The following is a 19,161-nucleotide window of genomic DNA, read 5'->3' as shown; positions in this document are numbered from 1 at the left end:
ACTAACCACAGCCCTGGCAGGTGGGCCTTGTAGATTGCTGGAGTCTGCATGAACCCATCAAGGACTTCGGAAGGATCTGTCTGTTGGTGAGCAACCAAGGTGGGAGGCCAAAACTGCCAAGATGAGAGAGAAGATGCCAGAAAGAGGCCATGGAATGTATAAATTAGAGCAAACACTCTGGGTGAGCAGCATGGTTACTCCTGGGGAAATTCTGCGCACAAAATTTAAAAATTCTGCATATTTTATTTTGGTCAAAATAACACAATATACATCACAGTCTTTTAGTAATTTAACTTAACATGTAATACAGAAAAATTATTATTCAAAGATGCAGAGTTTTAAATATTGGGGTAGATTTTAAGAGGTACGGGGTTTGGTGCACACAAGGGGGTGTACAATTGTGCAACTTGCACGCGCTGAGCCATGCTGCCTTCCCCTGTTCCCTACCCCCCCACCCAACCTTCCCTTCCCCTAACTCCTCCGCCACCCAGCACTAAGCTAAACCCCCCCCCAAAAAAAAATTCTCCTACCCTGTTGCATGCGCCGGCCAACTGCCAGTGTGTGATCCCCCGGCACAGCATCAAATGGCCGCTGTGCCGGGAGCCTCTGACCCTGCCCCTGTATTATATTTATTATAGTAAAGTGTTACAGTACCATAGAGCTAGGTTTTTTTTTAACTAATATCAGCCTAGAGTAACAGGTAATATAATATAATATAATATAATAAATATAATACAAATATCAGCCTAGAGAAACAAGTAACTATAAAACTAATGTAGTAGCTAGTGGACCTGAGGCAGCATGGATTCACCAGGCGCAGGTCCTGTCAGACAAATCTGATTGTTTTTTTGGATTGAGTGACTAAAGAATTGGATCAAGGAAGAGCATTGCTGTGATCTACTTGGATTTCAGCAAACGTTTTGTCCCGAATAAGAGACTTGTGAATAAGATGAGAAGCTTGGGAGTGGGCGCCAAGGTGGTAGCAATGGATTACAAACTGGTTGATTGATAGGAGACAGCATATAAAGGTAAATGGAACCTAATCTGAAGAGAGAGCCATGAGATGCTTTTGATGCAAGTGGAGTGCTACAGGGATCAGTTTTGGGACTGGTTCTGTTCAATATTTTGTGAACGACATTGCGGAAGGGATAGAAGGTAAAGTTTGTCTTTTTGCAGATGACACTAAGATCTGCAACAGAGTGGACACGCCTGAAGGAGTAGAGAGAATGAAAAGTGATTTAAGAAAGTTTGAAGAGTGGTTGACGATTTGGCAGCTGGGATTCAATGCCAAGAAGTGCAGAGTCGTGCATCTGGGATGCAGTAATCCAAAAGAGCTGTATGTGATGGGGAGTGAAAGACTGATGTGCACAGGGGTAACAGTGTCTGGCAAAATGAAGATGGCGAAGCAATGTGACAAGGCAATAGCTAAAGCCAGAAGAATGCTGGGCTGCAAAGAGGAATAACCAGTAAGGGAAAGGTGGTGATGCCCTTGTACGGGTCCTTAGTGAGACCACCTGGAGTCCTGTTGCAAATATTACATCAGTTAAAACCTCTATTAACCTTTGTGGACTTCCATATTTTATTGCAAACTCTAATCTTCTCAGACCTAGACTACTGTTAATTCCTTATTACTTGGTCTTCCCACAAGTATCCTAAAACCATTACAATTAGTACAAAATGCATCAGCAAGACTTCTGTTAGGAACTAGGACATTTGATCACATTACACCATCACTGATTTCTCTGCACTGGCTACCAGTACAGTCCCAAATCTATTTTAAAGTATTAACATTAATATTCAAAATCATTCATTCTAGTAACACTGGTATGATTGGCATGACATTACAACCATACACACCTCTGCAAACACTAAGATCTCAAATAAAGGACAATTGAATGTTCCCACAATACAAAGCACACATCTGTCGCAAGTAAGAAAAAGTGTGTTTTCCATTGTGGGCCCAAAACTTTGGAATTCTCTACTGAGATGCTACGTTTGATACTAGATAGTAAGAGATTTAAATGTGAGCTAAAAACATGGCTATTAAAAAATGCATATACCCTAAATTAAAATCATCAGCATGCAGAGAACTACAATAATAAGAAAGACAAGAGAAATCAATTGAAACATGAGGAATAAATTTAACAAGTGTACTGACTTATATGTGAAATCTGTTGTATGTTCTGTTCCTTTTGTCTTATGTTCTAGAGCTTTGTTAATATGTAATGGAACATTTCATTTAATGCCTGTTGCTGAATATTATCTCTTTAACTTGTCCTTTTTTGTTGATATATATAGCTATACATGTTACTTTTGTAAATCGTTGTGATCTTTACATGGAACAAAGGTATATAAAATGTCCAAATAAATAAACATAGACTCCTTGCAAGAGGTATTTCTTAAGCAACCAGTTAAGAAGCCCAGTTGTGGTGAGGTGACATTGGATCTGGTACTGAGAAAACAGAAATAGTATCACTGAAATTATGACAGGGGACAAGCTGGGGTCCAGTGATCATCATACCACAGTACCAGTAGATGACGACAAAAAAAAAAAAGACCAATCTGAATATCCGGTCTGCTCAACTGTTAGATACATCCCAGTTGCCAACCACAGAGTGTGACTAATTGTAAGATTATATTGATTTATTCAGGATAGGTTTTGTTGTCTTTCTCATTGGTACTCCACTATTTTCATCAGGTGAGCTTATAAGAGTCCCAATTTAGTTCCCCTTCAGCACCCCTCCCATGTCTAATCACAAAGCTTTGAGAAGACATGCTAGAGAGGGCAGATAAGAAAATTTAAAAAATGAAAAATTGGTCAAATACTATATCATGCATCTGGTCTGCCAAATCCTAAGGGCCAAATACCATTTTTGGAGGGGAAGACCTAACAGCCACCAAATAGGAATGAGACGTGGGATCACCCCCCCGGTGATTTAATGGTAGCCAATCGCTGTGACAAAGCAGTTGGGAAAGCTTATACTAGAACACAAGAACATAAGATTTGCTATACTGGGTCAGACCAAAGATCCATTAAGCCCAGTATCCTGTTTCCAACAGTGGCCCATCCAGGTTACAAGTATCTGGTAGGATCTTAAAAGGTAAATGGATTCCATGCTGCTTATCCAAGGGATAAGCAGTAGATTTGGGTTCATAAAGAGAGGGATCGCTAGTCAAAAGAGGGAAATAATATTACCTTCTGGTAAGATCCAACCTTGAGTACTGTATTCAGTTCTGCAGAACAAAATCTACCAAAGAACATTGATTAAGGTAAAGGCAATTCAAAGGAAGGCTACTACACTAGGCATGACCTGCCATATAAGACATACATAGAGAGATTGACATATTTATTTACAGGGACCACACTCATGAAACACTATATATTAAAAGGTTGCTCCTATTTTGGGCCTGATATATGAGACTTTTCTCCATTTTTGTATCTATGAGAAAAAGACCCTATCAATTCAGGCCTCTATGCCTATGAGAAAAATGCTCAGCACATCGAGCCCTGTGTTATGCCAAGAAATAGTTAAAAGGAGAAGACTTGTCCTCCAGAAATGAATACAGTGAGCTTGCAATCAGATCTATAAAGTCATAGTAAATGTTGGCAAAAAAAAAAAAAGACCAAAATGGCCTATCTATTCTGCTTAGCAAGGTGTTAATGCTAGTAACTCCCACACCATACAGGTTTCTCCCGTGCTTTCTGTTTAGGTTTATAACTGCTGCTCTGTGCAGGTTACTCCCACTCCTTTCTTAGAAACTGTTGCGTCTGTCGGTCGCAGACGGCTGTGACCGCTCTGCCTTATCTCTTTTCTTCCCTTTTCCTCCTCCTTGGGAAAGATGGCTGCCTCCAGTGCCGAGGGCCTCGGCGTCTCCAGCCTAGCATGGGCGTTCCAGTCCGCCATGCTCCCTCCCGTGGCCTCCTAGGGCGCGCGCACCTCTCCTACACTCAAATACACGTCATGGTGGGAACCTCGGGGGCGTCCCCACCGCATGACGTCAATACCTCCGGGTATTTAAAGCCTCCGCTTCGCTACCACCTTTGAGTTAGCAAGGACTTCGGTTTAAGCTACTCTGGCCGTTCTAAGCTGCACGCTTAGACGCCGCTCTACACTCTGAGGGCCTCGCTCCTTTAGAAGCTCAAGACACCCGCTCCTCGGGGGTCTCTCGCTTCCATCACCCTTCGGGGCTTCTACTAACTGAGACAACTGCTCCTCGGAGGTCTCTCTCTCTTATTCTTTTCAGGATCTCCGGACTATCAGGTACTTGCTCCTCGAGCGCCTACCAGTCTATGCATCCTGTACCACGGACCTTCGGTCCCACCATCTTACTACTAGAAAGATGCCTACACTCCTGTGAGTACCTCTACAATCCGGTGCTCCAACTCCACCCACCAGGTTCGGCGTTGCCCGCACCGCGGGTCCCCACCTCTCTTGAACATCTGGGTGAGATTCTACATCTTAAGCACGTATTGGCACCTCGCGGACCTCAGTGCTTTATCTTCCTGCTTCATACCATCTATCTATAGCAGTACAATAAAGCCTTCCATTCATTCCGTGTCTGCTATCTGAGTTTAGTCTATCGCTGTGGTTCCTCACAGGGCCCCTCCCTGTGGGCGGAGTCATCTCCACAGCGACCAAGGGTCCACAATGCCACAAACACAACAGAAATGCAATGCAATTATTTCAGTGAGATTTTGGATATAGTTACAGTCTGAAGCCAGTTTAAAGATAGTCTGCATTGACTGACAGTTGTAAATCACTAACAGATATATGTATTCACTACCCTGAATATATAAAATTGTCTTTTCCTGACTTGTGCTAAAGAATGTTAATAATTTCATTAGAATTCAAGACAGAGACAAGGGGGCAGGGCAGGTGCAAGCCACTGTGCAAGTTGTGCACTTGCAAAGAGTGATACTTGCGAGGGGGGGAGGGCCGCCTGCCTACCCACCAGCAGCCAAACTGAAGAGGAGGCAGCGGATCCTCCTGGTGGACCCAACCCACCTGGGTCTAAAGTCAGAAGAGGCTGCATGGCCTCTAGTGGACCCCAACCCACCAGGGGCTGAACTCAGAAGAGGGCCATGGAGCTCTCCGATGGACCCCAACTCACTGGGCGCTGAAGTCAAAAGAGGTTGCATGGCCGCCTGGGGACCCCAGTTCACTAGGGGCTGAAGTGAGGAATTGGCCACGGTTCGCCCTGCAAACCCAAATTGCAGGTAGAGGAAGAAGTGGAGGGCCTGAGGCTGCCAGGAGACCCCAACCAAAGAAGAGTAACAGAGGCCCAGCTGAGTGACAGCAGGTGTGTGTGTGTGTGTGTGAGAGAGGGAGTGTGCATGTTTGTGTGTCAAAGAGAGAGGAAGTGTGTTTGTGAGAGAGACAGACCATCCATGTATATAAGGGAGCTTATGTGAAAGAAGGGGAGTGTCCAGGTGTTTGTGGGAGTGTGCATGTGTATGAACATGCATGTGTATGTATATGTGTGTGAGGGGGTATGTATGTGTATGAGCATGCATATAGATGCATGAGCATATGTGTACGTGTGAGAGGGAGTATGTACATGTATAAGCATGCATGTGTGAAAGAGCGAACCTACATATGCATGTGTGAGTATGATTGTGTGTGTGAGGGGGAGCAGGCATGTGTATGTATAAGCAAGCATGTGGGTGTGAAAGGGGAAGCATGGATGTATGAGCATGTAAATGTTTGTGTGTAAATATGTGTGTGAGAGAGGGAGAGAGAGTCTGTTATTTATGAGGGAGCGAGTGTGTGCATTTATATAAGGGATAGAGGAGAATGTTTGTGCATCTGCTCACCCCCACTAATCCATGATAATCACAGAGTGACTGGAAATCAAAAGTTCCCAGGTATGGAGAGTGGGGGATTTTTTTTATCCTTATTAATTTTAATTATTGGGTGTTATTTGATGTGCTGATGTTTTGAAATATTTTATTGATGTTTGGGAAATTTAAAAAAATTATAGGAGTTTTTAATTATTCTATTTGTCACCTGCTTTGAAATATTTATCCTTTTTATTAGTATGGTTTTACTGCTATGATTTATGTTTTATGAGGAATGTAATGTTTGGTTTTCCATTGTTGCACTGCATACATAGTCTGGCTTCTTGCATTTTCTAATTGAGGCTTTGTCTGCACATTGCTATTTATTAGATGTGTTTGTTGTTTTGAAATATTTTATTGGTGTTTGAGAAATATTTAAAAATTTGAATAAGTTTTTAATTATTGTATGTTCTGTTTATAAACTGTTTTGAAATATTTTTAATACTATGTATTGTTTTATATATACAGGTGTACTTTCAAAGGAGTCATGTGCGTAAATATAACATACTATCGTAGCAGTTTTCAAAAGCCATTTATGCGCGTAAAGTGCATTTATGCAGGTAAATCCTATGGACAATTCAATGGAATATATTGTAGCAATTTTCAAAAGCTCACTTACATGGGTAAAGTGCATTTACATATATAAAACCCATTTTTAAGCAAGTAAATACTTTTGCAAATCAGGCCCTTAAAGAGGAATAGTGATGTTTCTGTTTTTCTGCTGTCGCACTATATACACAGTCTAGCTTGTTGCAGTTTCCAGTTCAGTTTTTGTTTGCACGTTTCTGTTTGTACTTTATGATCTCTTTATTCTGTACTTAGAGAGGGTCTGTCTATGTTCTGCATGTGTGTCGAAGTTAGGTATTCTACTAGCATGTAGTTTCTATGCAAGGCTCTATAGAGGTCTGGTATCTTCTGTTTTCCTAATAGGAGGTGTATTGGTGTTTTAGTACCTGGTATAATATTTACAGTGTTGCCTTTTCATAGGTATTTATTTTATTTATTTACATATTTTTTATACTGTTTATATCAGAAAAACTGTGTTAAGCAGGTTACAACAAAATATAATATACAAAGTAAATAATCTAAAATAACCATGGTATAAGACAAAGTTACTTAGTCATTTTATAACATATGCACGCTGGTTTGCACGTTATAAAATCTGATGGCCGCGTGCACATGCACTCCGGATTTTAAAATATGCACGTGCATGTGAGGGCGGCATACAGAGGGGGGGGGGGGGGGCGAATTTTCGCTAAGCACGGCGACTTAATCGGGTTCCCCTAGTGCCCAACGGACTGGAAAGGAACTTCCCTAGCCCCCTACCTAAATTTCCTCCCTTTTCCCCTCTTTTCCCCACCCCCTAAACCTATCCTAACTTTCCCCAAATTTTTTATTTTATTACTTACTGCTCGCAGAAGTAATCTGCATGCGTCAGCCGGCTGCCAGCGCGCACTTCTCTGGACAGTTTAGAATGGCGCTGTCCTGAACCTCCCCCTGCCCCTCCAACCCACCCCTTTGGAGAGGCCCGGCACTTGTGCGCGTACCTGGGTTTGCGCGAAAGGCCCAGCCACGTGCGTAAACCCTGGTTTTTATGTATGCGGGCCTTTGAAAATCCAGGCTAATAATTCAGTTTAATCATGGCTTTTTGATGCTCAGATGCAGGCCAGAACCTGGGCTCTTCTCTCAGCATCTTACAGCAACAAGAGACACCACTATTGGCTTTAAACTTGTAGGAACTCCTTTCTGAGAACATGTGTAGTCTTGTGTGCCTCTTCTTTGTAACTGCAGCATGAACCCCAGAGGATGGCAGTTAATGGGCAGAGCATAGATAGCACAGCATCATTGAAGGAGCTTGGGCAGCCAAGATAAGGCAGAGCTGCTTACCTGTAACAGGTGTTCTCCTAGGAAAGCAGGATGTTAGTCCTCACAGATGGGTACATCATCAGGTGGGCCCCGACACAGAAAACTTTTATCAAAGTTTCAAGAACTTTGACTGGCACACTGAGCATACCCAGCATGCTACTATCCTTGCATCTACGCAGGGACCCTCTTCAAGCTCGTAACATAGAATTCACGAGTAAAAAAATAAAATAACAAAATGCAGGAGAACCCAACTCCTCGGGGTGGCGGGCAGGTTTCCTGAGTACTAACATCCTGCTGTCCTAGGAGAACACCTGCTACAGGTAAGCAAATGGGTGAATACCAAGCTACAGGCTGCTCCCAACAACCATGACCAACAGGCACCAAACCAGGTGTCAATGGGCACAAAAGTAACTGCGGTGCTGTTGGTAACATGGGGAGACAGTCTGAACCCAAAGAATGGGCCCTAGGCAGGGAGAGTTAGCTTTAAGCCTGGAAGAGGTTGCGAAGGACAAATTGGCTGAAGCTACTGTCATGCCGACCATCCTTGTCCAAGCAGTAGTGGGCAGCGAACATGTGTAGAGAACTCCCTTTTGCGGCCTTGCAGATTTCGGCAATAGGAACCACTCGCAAGTTGGTAACCAATGCGACCATGGCTCTCACAGAGTGAGCTTTCACTCGGCCTCCAAGCTGAAGGCCCGTCTGCGCATAGCAGGAGATACAATCTGCCAGCCAGTTGGACAGAGTTTACTTGCCCACCGCAACACCCAGCCTGTTCCTGTCAAAAGATACAAAGAGTTACAAGGATTGCCTGTGGCCTGCTGTGGGTTTGAGATAGAAAGCTAAAGCCCTTTTTCAGTCCAAATGTGCAGAGCTCGTTTGCCCTGGTGAAAATGAGGCCTTGGGAAAAAAGGTGGGCAGAATGATGGACTGATTAACATGAAAATCAGTCACCAACTTAGGCAGGAACTTAGGGTGCTTACACAGGACGATCCTATCATGAAAGGATTTCATGTAGGGCAGATACATCACCAACGCCTGAAGCTCACTAACCCTGCGCGCCAAATTGACCGCCACCAGGAAGAGAACCTTCCAGGTCAGGAACTTAAGATCGCAGGAGCGCAAGGTCTCAAAGGGGTCACACATGAGCCATGCCAATACTACATTGAGGTCCCAGGACACAACAGGAGACCAAAGGGGAAGCTTCAGCTGAAGCAAGTCCCGCAGAAACCGCCCCACAATGGATTGCACAGAGATGGCCATACCATCCACACCCTGATGGTAAGCGCTAATGGCACTCAGATGTACTCGGACCAAGTTGGTTTATAGTCCAGCCTCTGAGAGGTACCACAGATAGTCAAGCAACCTCAGAGTGGGCAGGCGAAGGGATCCAAGCCATGACCCTCGCACCAGATAGAGAACCTCCTCCACTTCAGTCGATAAAACCTCCTGGTGGAAGACTTCCTGGAAGCTACCAACACCTGAGATACGTCGTCAGAGAGGTCCGGGGCTGCAGGACTAGGCGCTCAACATCCAGGCCAGCAAGGCTAATGCTTGAAGTTTGGATGGCGCAGTCTGCCCCGATCTTGTGTGATCAGATCGGGAGAGGTCCCCAGATGGATGGGCTCTCTGACTGACAGGTCCCAAAGGAGCGGGAACCAGACCTGTCTGGGCCAGTAAGGGGCCATGAGAATCATGGTCCCCTGGTCCTGCTGGAGCTTCAACAGAGTATTCATGACCAGCGGAAGAGGAGGATACACATACAGGAGACCCATTCCCCAATGTCGGGTAAAGGGGTCTGAGGCTGGAAGTCCATCTGTCCTGAACAGGGAGTAGAATTTGCTCACCTTGCAGGTGTAAGTGAGGCAAAGAGATCCACGTCTGGAGTTCGCCACTGGTGAAAGATCCGGGCCGCCTCTGCTGGATCCAGTGACCACGCGTGTGGATGGAACGTCGGCTCAGACAGTTTGCCAGCACATTCTCTGTTCTGGCTAGGTACATCACTCTCAGAAGCATGCCCTGTGACAGAGCCCAAGACCAAATCTGTACCACCTCTTAACAAAGGAGGAACGACTCAGTGCCTCCCTGTTTGTTGATGTACCACATCGCTACCTGATTATCTGTCTGGATCAGGACTGTCTTGTGGGACAAATGGTCCCGAAATGCCCAAAGGGCGTAGCAAATCGCTCAAAGCTCCAGGAAGTTGATCTGACATAGAGATTCCTGAGCCACCCAGCGACCTTGCGTATGGAGGTCATCCACATACGCCCCCCCAACCCAGGGGGGAGGCATCGGTGGTAAGCACCACCTGAGGTGGGGAAGCCTGAAAAGGGAAACCCCTGTTCCAGGTTGGCTAGATCCTCCCACCAGGATAGGGAGACTTGGAGAGGCGGCATGATGTAGACATGTGCCCCGAGGTCCTGGGATGTCTGCTGCCACTGACCGTAGGGTCCATTGTGCCCTGCACATGCATAGGTGGGCCAAAGGGGTGACATTGACAGTCACAGCCATGTGATCCAAAAGATGAAGCAGCAGACGAGCAGATATCTGTTTATGGCTGTAGACCAAGCACGCCAGTGACGACAGGCCTGCTCGATCGCGGGGCAGAAAAGCCTTGAACTGAACTGTGTCCAGTCTAGCCCTGATGAAGCCCAGGTGTGGCGACGGGCTGAGGTGGGACTTGGGTAATTGATAACAAACCCAAGAGATTGTAGCACCTGGATGGTCAGTTTTAAGGAGCGAAGTGTGCCCTGGTGAGGGTCGCTTCTGACCAGCCAGTCGTCCAAGTAGGGGAAGACGTGCAACCCCTGACCTTGGAGGTGCGCCCCCACCACTGCCAGGCACTTGGTAAAGACCCGTGGGGCTGACGCAAGGCCGAATGGCAACACTTGATATTGGAAATGATCCTTTCCCAACACAAAGTGAAGATACTTCCTGTGACCCGGGAAGATCGCAATGTGGGCGTAGGCATCTTCAGGTTGAGGGAACAGAGCCAGTCTCCTCTTCTTCCGCTGGTCATGAAGACTCTGTTGAAGCTCCAGGGTGCCCAAAGAGACTATCTTGAAGCTTTATCTTTGAGGAATTTGTTCAAGGCTGTCAGGTCAAAAATAGGGTATAGGCCCTCAGTTCTTTTTGATATCAGGAAATACCAAGAGTAGAATCCTCTGCCCTGCTAGCGGAGGGTAACGGGTTCTACCACTCCAGGCATAAGAAGGGCAAAGAGCTCTGTCAAAAGTACTTACTGAGGAGCAGAAGAAGCCCATGATGGACGTGGAGGAGAGTCTGCAGGGACGTCCCTGAAATTCAGCCAGTACCCTCGGCTTATAATGTGAGAACCTACTGGTCTGACATAACAAGGGGCCAGTGGTACGCAAAATGATGCAGCCTGCCTCCAACCAAAGGGCAGGATGCCGAGGGCACAGCAATCTCACTCTCCCTCACTCCCAGTCAAAACCCCATAGCAGGGCTCTGCTGAGGGGGGGGGGCTGGCTGAGGTCTGGGCATCTGCTGTTGACAGGAACGACCCCTGGAACCAGCGCAGGGTGTACGGCCCGTGAGGCAGGAAGATAGTACTTCCTCTGCTGATAGAAGGATTTCCTCAAGCTTTGTTGTGAGAATTTCCTGACTGAGGATGGCGGGTTGGAAGCACTAGCTGACAGATGTTGAAGGGTTTCCTGGTGGTCCTTCAATTGGCCACCACATCCCTGACCTTATCCCCGAAGAGATTCTCACCCGAACAGGGTAGATCCGCCAGCTTTTCTTGGACCTCCGGCCGAAGATCCGAGGCACAGAGCCAGGCCATCCTGTGGGCACCAATACCCACTGCATCCACTCTCGCTGCTGTTTCGAAAACATTGTAAGTGGATCTCACCTCGTGTTTTCCTGACTCCAGACCTTGCTGAGAATGCATTTTGTTGCTGTTGAGGCAAGTGCTCTGACAGCTCTTGCACCTGCTTCCACAAGTTCCGGTTGTACTGAGTCATATATAGTTGGTAGGAGGCGATGCAGGCAATGAGCATAGTGCCCTGATACACCTTCCTACCCACAGCAGAGATCACACCTTTGACCTGACGGCCCTGGCACCCAAAGGCTCAACCTGAGGGGATCGAGGACTGGTATATGTGAAGCGCCAGCTGGGTCTCTGCTTCATCCAGGTCTGCCTGCTGACGGTGGGAACTTGCAAGGCTCCTCCCCACAGGCTGCACCAATTCTGCCTCAGCCTAAGAGTCTACGAATGCAACCCTTACTTGTACTTGTGTCAATTGAAAGAGTGTGTGTCTCCATATCACAGGTGTTACTCCACTGTAATCCAGTTGTTCTTGGGTTCCTGTATGCTCTGTGTAAATGTGTGTGTGTGGGGGGGGGGGGGGGGGGGGGGAACGATGACATGTGGGCTGCACAATTGTGAAGAATGGGTGTCTTTGGGTCACAGGTCTTATCCTATCTGAGCCCACTTGTAAACCCCTTTTTTCAGGGCTTTTGCTTTTTCTGTTATAATGGGGAAATGATTCCAGAATACTGTAAAGTATGTGAGTATTTTTTGGTGGTTTCTGATACTTTCTTTATTGCAGCTAATTCAGCTTTAACTTGAGCCAACTCCTTTTTCATGGAAGAGAGTTCCGAACAAATGGGGCAAGCCCTAAGTTTCCAGATGATTTGCCTCAAAATAAAGGCTCCACAATTGTTAAATTGGATAGTCCTCATTTTGCTCAATTGATTTAATGGAGAACACCTAAGGAACTACCAAATTTCCAATTATTATTATTTTTTTTATTTAATGGTTTTCCTATACCGATATTAGTAGGCACATCATATCGGTTTACATCAACAATAGATGGAAAATACAAAGAACAGGGAGGGAGGGGGGAGGGGGCAACATAGTGCAACATGGTGCAACAGAGTGCAGCAACTAGAGAAAACTATAAAGACGAGCCAGAAGTGGAGAACTAGAGAGTTAACATATTAACGTAATAACTTAGAGGGCCTGGAATAGTGGTAAGGAGATGATGTGCATGGATCCAGTCAGGATATGCCTGGTGGAAAAGCCAGGTCTTTAGCTTTTTCTTAAATTTGAAGGGGCAAGGCTCAAGGCGGAGGTTTGTGGGTTGTGCATTCCAGCGGGTGGGGCCAGCAATTGATAGGGCACGATCCCTTGTTGAGGTGAGGTGAGCATTCTTGAGGAATGGGATGTGCAAGGTACCTTTAAGAGTTGCTCTGGTGGGTCAGGAGGATGGTGTGAATCGGAGAGGCTCATTGAGCCAGATGGAGTTGTTTTTGTAGATGGATTTGTGAATAATGGTGAAGGTCTTGAAAAGGATGCGTGATGAGATAGGGAGCCAGTAGAGGTCTTTGAGGAGGGGGGTTATGTGGTTGGATTTGCGGGCATTCATGATGGTTCTAGCGATGGCGTTCTGCAGCATTTGGACTGGTTTGATGGTGGAGAAAGGAAGGCCTAGATACAGGGAGTTACAGTAGTCCAATTTGGATGAAAGGATTGCTTGAATGACTGTTCTGAGATCGTAGGTATGGAGTAAAGGTTTGAGTTTTTTTTATAACATTGTGCTTATAAAAGCCTTCTTTAAGGACAGAGTTGATGTGTTTTTTTAGGTTTAAGTGTTGATCAATTAGAACACCAAGATTTCGTACTGGAGGCTGTGAGGTGAAGGAGCTGGAAGCTGGGTCATTAGCTGGGGAGAGCTTGATCGTTTGGTGGTTGTGGATGAGGAGCAGTTCTGTCTTTGAGGAACTGAGGGCAAGGTGGAGGTTAGTGAGTAGGGAATTAATGGAAATGAGGCATTCCTCCCAGAATTTTAGCGTTTTGGAGATGGATTCTTGTATTGGTATAATGATTTGAACATCTGCGTAGATGTAGAATTTGAGGCCGAGGTCAGATAGTAGCTGGCAGAGGGGCAGGAGGAATACATTAAATAGGGTGGAGGAAAGGGAGGAGCCTTGGGGGACTCCTTGGGTGAGGCAGAAGTGTGTGGATTCTGAGTTGCCTAGTTTTACAGAGAATTGTCTATTAGCCAGGTAGAATTTGAACCAAAGGAGGGCTGCGCCAGAGATGCCGATGTCAGATAGGCGGAAAAGGAGGAGGTTGTGGCTTATCGTGTCGAAGGCTGAGGAGATGTCAAGGAAGGCAATGATAAAACTGTGACCTTGATCTAGGCCAATGAGGAGTGCGTCAGTGAGGGAAAGTAAGAGTGTTTCGGTGCTCAAGTTTTTACGAAAGCCAAATTGAGAGGGGTGAAGGATATTGTTGCTTTCAAGGTAGTCCATAAGTTGGGAATTTACCACCTTTTCCATGATTTTAGCAATGAAAGGAAGGTTTGAGAAGAACAAACCCAGGGATGGATGGGTAGAGGAGTAGGGTGGCAGAGAGTTAAACAGTTAACACTTTCCCATGGCTGTTCACCAGACTCTATATCTGCTATTGAATTTGAATAGCCCCTTCCCCAGATAAACTGACTACCTAGAAAAATAGAGAGCTTACAGGGCTTGTACTTAAGAAATGCAGAATAATATCACCAAGAAAGCAGACTAAAATAAGGCTATCTTAACTGTTTACTTAACTGGCCACAAGAATCTGCAGTTATGGCTGTTTCCTTGCAATTCAAATCAGACTAAGGAGTTCTTAATGGCCCCCTGCAATACACCATGAGTCACCTGCCACAAAGGAGAAATGGCTAATACTTTTTTTTTTAAGTTAAATATACACACAGCTCCTTAATATATACTAACAATATCGTGTGTGTAATGTGTGTTGCTGCTTCTGTATTCTTGATTCCTATGTTCCTGTTTCCTGCCTTGTCTCTCCAGCCTGCATTGCTTTGTCCAGCCCAGCTTTCCCTCGTCTCTCCAACCTATCCTGCCTCATCCAGCCTTGCTCGTCTTGCCAAGCCTGTCCTGCCTTGTCATATCCAGTTAACTTGCCCACTTGCCAGCTCTTCTGTGCCAGTCCCGCTTGTCGTCTCTTTGTCTTCTCTTCAGACTGACCACTGGATCTGACTTCTTGCTTGGACTCTGACGATTCTAACTGCTGCCTGCCTCTGACCCTTGCCTGGCCTGGACCTCCGTTCACATTATCATCCAACAGAACGCCACAGCAAGGATCATTAGTAACACACGCAAATCTGAGCACATTACCCCGGTCCTTAAAAGCCTACATTGGCTCCCCATCTCCTTCCGCATCCTGTTCAAAACCTTGACCATCTTACACAAAGCTGTTTACAACCACAACTCCTCTTGGCTCAATGAACCCCTCCAACCCACACAATCCTCCCGCCCTACCAGAACAATTCATAAATGTACCCTGCTCGTCCCCCCCCTTAAAAAAGCCCACCTCTCAGTCACAAGAAATCGTGCTTTCTCTATTGCCAGCCCCACGCGCTGGAATGATCTACCACCCAATCTTCGCATGGAACCCTGCCCTCTCAAATTTAGAAAACTGCTAAAAACGTGGCTCTTTCATCAAGCCTTCCCGGAGTAACTTCCTTGACTCCCCAGCTACTTCACTCCTCCCGGTACGCTTCTTCTCCCATTCATTTTTCCACACCTACCTCCACGACCTTCCATTTCCCGGTACTCTTCTCCACCCTGTTTTCCTGCACCCTCTGTACCCCTATACTCCTTCACCTTACCTCACCATATATTTTTTGTACATTTATACCCTGTACTCATGCACCCCTTGTATATTTACACTCCTACACCTTATTTAACAATATATTTTTTCACTTGAACCATAGTTAACCTGTGTTACTTAGATGTTACTGTTCCTCTCGTTTCATTCCTTCTTCTATTTTGTTGTGGTCCCCTTTCCGACCTCCAGTTATTCTTAGCTTTCCAACTCCCCCCCCGTTATTTGTAATTTCCACCTTTTTGTTATAATGTAAACCGACATGATGTGTATTTTAATGTCGGTATAGAAAATTTGTTAAATAAATAAATAAATAAAGAGATGACCACCTAAGTCCTGCTGTCCCCCAGAAGACAAGGGCTCAACCTGAGGAGAAAGGAGCTGGTATAGGGGCTCCAGGTCAGCCTCTTGCCAGCAAGCTTCTGCCAGCTGTCGGTGAGGGCCTATGGGATTTGCCCCATAGGCTGTGTCAACCTCACCACAACCACAAGGGTTCACATCACTTACAGAGCCTTTTTTGGGAAGATTAAACATCCATCTGGGAGGCTTTGCTATATGCCATTGGCCATTTCTGAAGCTTTTAAGGATTTTTAGAAAAATCTTTACTCATCCAAACAAATCACTACCGAAACCAAGAGTGAGGCCTTTTTGAACACTATTCAGTTGCCATCGCTTAGCGAGAAGCAGAGACAGGCTTTAGCTGGCCCAATTCAGGGGAAAGAGATATGAAGGGCTACTATGTCCCTCTCATCATGTAAAAGCCCAGGCCTGGATGGGTATCCAATTGAGTGGGAGTTTAAAGCGAACTCGGCCCACGGGAGGAGCGAGGCCCAGTCATTCTGTTGAAGATTTACACAGCTGCAGGACCAAGATGGCCGCTACATGAGAAGCAGCTGGAGGAGCTCTCTCAGTGCTTGCCTGGAAATTGCTAAATAACAATTACCTCTTCCAGAAATAGACTTCTGAAATGCCACATATGAAGCGAAAAGCTCATCTGAAAGATATTCCTACCATCAAGGATGAAGGGTTTCAGCAAGCGAGGATCGAGAGCTTCTTTGAGTCTACCCCCAGGACGCCGGGAGCGAGGGCCGCAGACGGAGGAGCCCAGGAGCTTGGGCCAATTCCCATGGCCAAGGAGATCTTGCTCAGCCCCAGGGCGCCCGAGACACCGCCGCCGCCGCGAGGTCAAGCGGGAGTAGAAGCAGAGGAAACACCACGAGGCTTTGAGGAGAGGAGGAAAGAGCAGCCCCCTCCCGTGCAGGATGGAGGTGGCGGAGAGTCGGCGCCAGGAGGGTTTGGAGAAGCCCTGGAGAGAGTGGCTACATCCACATCTAAGCCCCCCAAGGCTATAGCGGAAAGGAACATCGAGGACACGGCATGCCAAGAACTGGTAACTCTTCAGTCTAAGAATGTATTTTCTTTGCAAAAACTCCCTGTAGTAACTTTAGACTCTTTATGGAAAGCTATGACTTCAATTGAATCTGCAATTACAACTTTGACACAAGCTTTTCTTGATTTAAATAAAAGGGGTCTAAATGTTGAAAAAGCAATGACCTTACATCAAGAAAAATTGGAGGAAAAAGTTGCCTCAATGGAAAATGTTCAAGGAACAATAATAAGATCTGAGATAAAAGTGGAGAGAAAATTTGAAAGTATAGAAAATTCCTTACGATATTTAAATCTGCGTATAGTGAATTTCCCAGTTGTGAAAAGATTAGCTCCGATGGAATTACTAAAGGAATATTTCTCACAATCTCTAAAGATTCCTAAAGAAATAAATCCAGTTCTCTCTAAAGCTTATTACGTTTCAAAGAAAGAAATACCATCTACGGGGTTGGAGGAAGTGCCAGAAATGAAATCCTTGAATGCCTCTGAAATGATTGAATTGTCCATACAGACTGCGATTAAGTCTAGGGGCACATTGTTGATTACTTTTCCTTTTGAACAGGATAGAAACCTAATAATGAAGTTTTTCTTTAGAAACAGATCCGCTCATTTTTATGGGCAATGTGTGTGTGGATATATCCTGATATTGTACGCTCCACACAGGAGCGCAGAAAAAAGTTTTTTATTATGAGGCCCAGAGTACTAAATCGAGGTGCAAGTATGGTGCTTAAGTTTCCTTGTAAATGCTGTTTAAAGTTTCAAGAAAATAAGTATATTTTCCATGAACCTGAGCAATTAAGGGGATTCTTAGATGGGAAGGGATGACCTGTGTTAAAATGATTAAGAGTAATTGCATCCTGTAATGGCTTATTTCTTATTCTATTTGTTTGAATGAGCTCCATTATTGTCTTTTTTATCTTGGTTCCAATATTACCTGAGAAATTATTAGAGATCTATGTACTATAAAAATTTGGTGAAAAATTTATCTCCGTATTATATTACTATTAAAATCTCTCATACCTTTGTTGATATATGAAGTAATATATCTGTAAATGCATAAATTAAAAAAAAAAAGATTTACATAGCTGCGGAGGAATTGCTTTAACATACGGTTGGTTCTTTCAGCCAGGCCATTAGCTTGCGGATGAAATGCCATAGTAAAATCTAGGGTGATGTGTTGAATTTCCGGCAGAGAACCCTCCAATACCTGGCTGTAAACTGAGTTCCGCAGTCAGACACCACATGTTTCGGGAGACCATGGAGGCGGAAGACATGCTGTACGAAAAGTTGTGCCAACTAAGGAGCGGTGAGAAGACTGCCAGGGTGAAGAAGTGTGCCATTTTAGAGAAACCGTCTACCAATATCCAGATGACATTTTTGTATAGTTGTGTGGAGAGAAAGAAGAGAGGATCAAAGTTATGAGGTGTGAGTGAGGGGATCGGAGACACTGTAAGGATTGAGATAAGAGTGGGAAGAGCAATCTGTAAGTTAGGTGATTGAAGGGCTGTGATGAGGGAAGAGAAAGGGATTCGAGGGTGTGTATTGGGGGAAGAGAGTGAGTGACGAGAGCATGTGGTGCTGCTCCATTACTTCCTCCGAGGTTGAGGCCAAAAGCTGGATCCACTTTTGAATTCCTGGCTGAGAAGAGCAAGTGGTGCATACCAGTCTGCTCCCCCCTCTGCCAAAGCAGATTACCAGCTGATTCTACCTCAAAGAGGAGGTCTATGCCATACTAGCCAAGGAGGAAGAGGAAGAGGTCTTAGGTGCTCTAGGCCACTGGGAAAAGGCAAGGACCACTGGAGGAATCAGTGGTGGTGTTGGTGGGGGCTTGGGATGGAGAACCAGGATCCCCAAAGCAGAGAGGAGGAGGAGGGTAGAAAGGGGTCAAGTCCCTCAACCCTCCTCCTTATCTCAGTAACCCTCCATCCACATCCCCCAACGGTGTTCAACCTCTAGCTGGCCTTTGCCCACTAATGCTTATTGAGCACTTGTGAGTAAAGAATGCCTGGGGACTGACCAGTGTCATGGTTTGGGGATGAAGTATCACTGGGATAAGGAGAAAGGGTGTGAAAAGTGTGTGTTTAGGAGCGAGTTCACCCCCGGCCCTGGTCCTTCCCCCTCAAAGAGGTAACATCCTACCGCTTCCAAAAGTCTGCCTTCCCTTCCCCTCTCCAGAGTTTCACATCCTTTCTGTCTACGCATTAAGGAGCAGATTTGCCGTCAAAGGCATCTCTACTCCTTTGACTATATCCATTCGACACTTCTCTTCCCTACAGGAATAAGCCCCGCTCTGGAACCCTTCTTTCCCTCTCCGTGACAGCCTTCCCTACGGATATATCTTTTCCCTCCCCTCCTCCATGATCATCTCTTTTCCTATAGGATTCTTCTCCTTTGAATGACATCCTGCTCCCTCACATTCTCGCCTCCTAGCGGCGCT

At 45.6% G+C, this 19,161-nt stretch overlaps 1 protein-coding gene across 1 annotated transcript in view; it reads right to left on the bottom strand.

The window, feature by feature from the left end:
- LOC115090928 (acyl-CoA synthetase family member 2, mitochondrial-like) overlaps nucleotides 1–19,161 on the bottom strand; it is a 140,933-nt gene that overhangs the window by 121,727 nt on the left and 45 nt on the right. The window lies entirely within an intron of this gene.

Source organism: Rhinatrema bivittatum, chromosome 4, assembly GCF_901001135.1.
Source record: "Rhinatrema bivittatum chromosome 4, aRhiBiv1.1, whole genome shotgun sequence".
Taxonomy (NCBI): Eukaryota; Metazoa; Chordata; class Amphibia; order Gymnophiona; family Rhinatrematidae; genus Rhinatrema; species Rhinatrema bivittatum.
The sequence above is the reverse complement of the archived record's forward strand: the minus strand, read 5'-3'. Positions and strand labels throughout refer to the sequence as shown.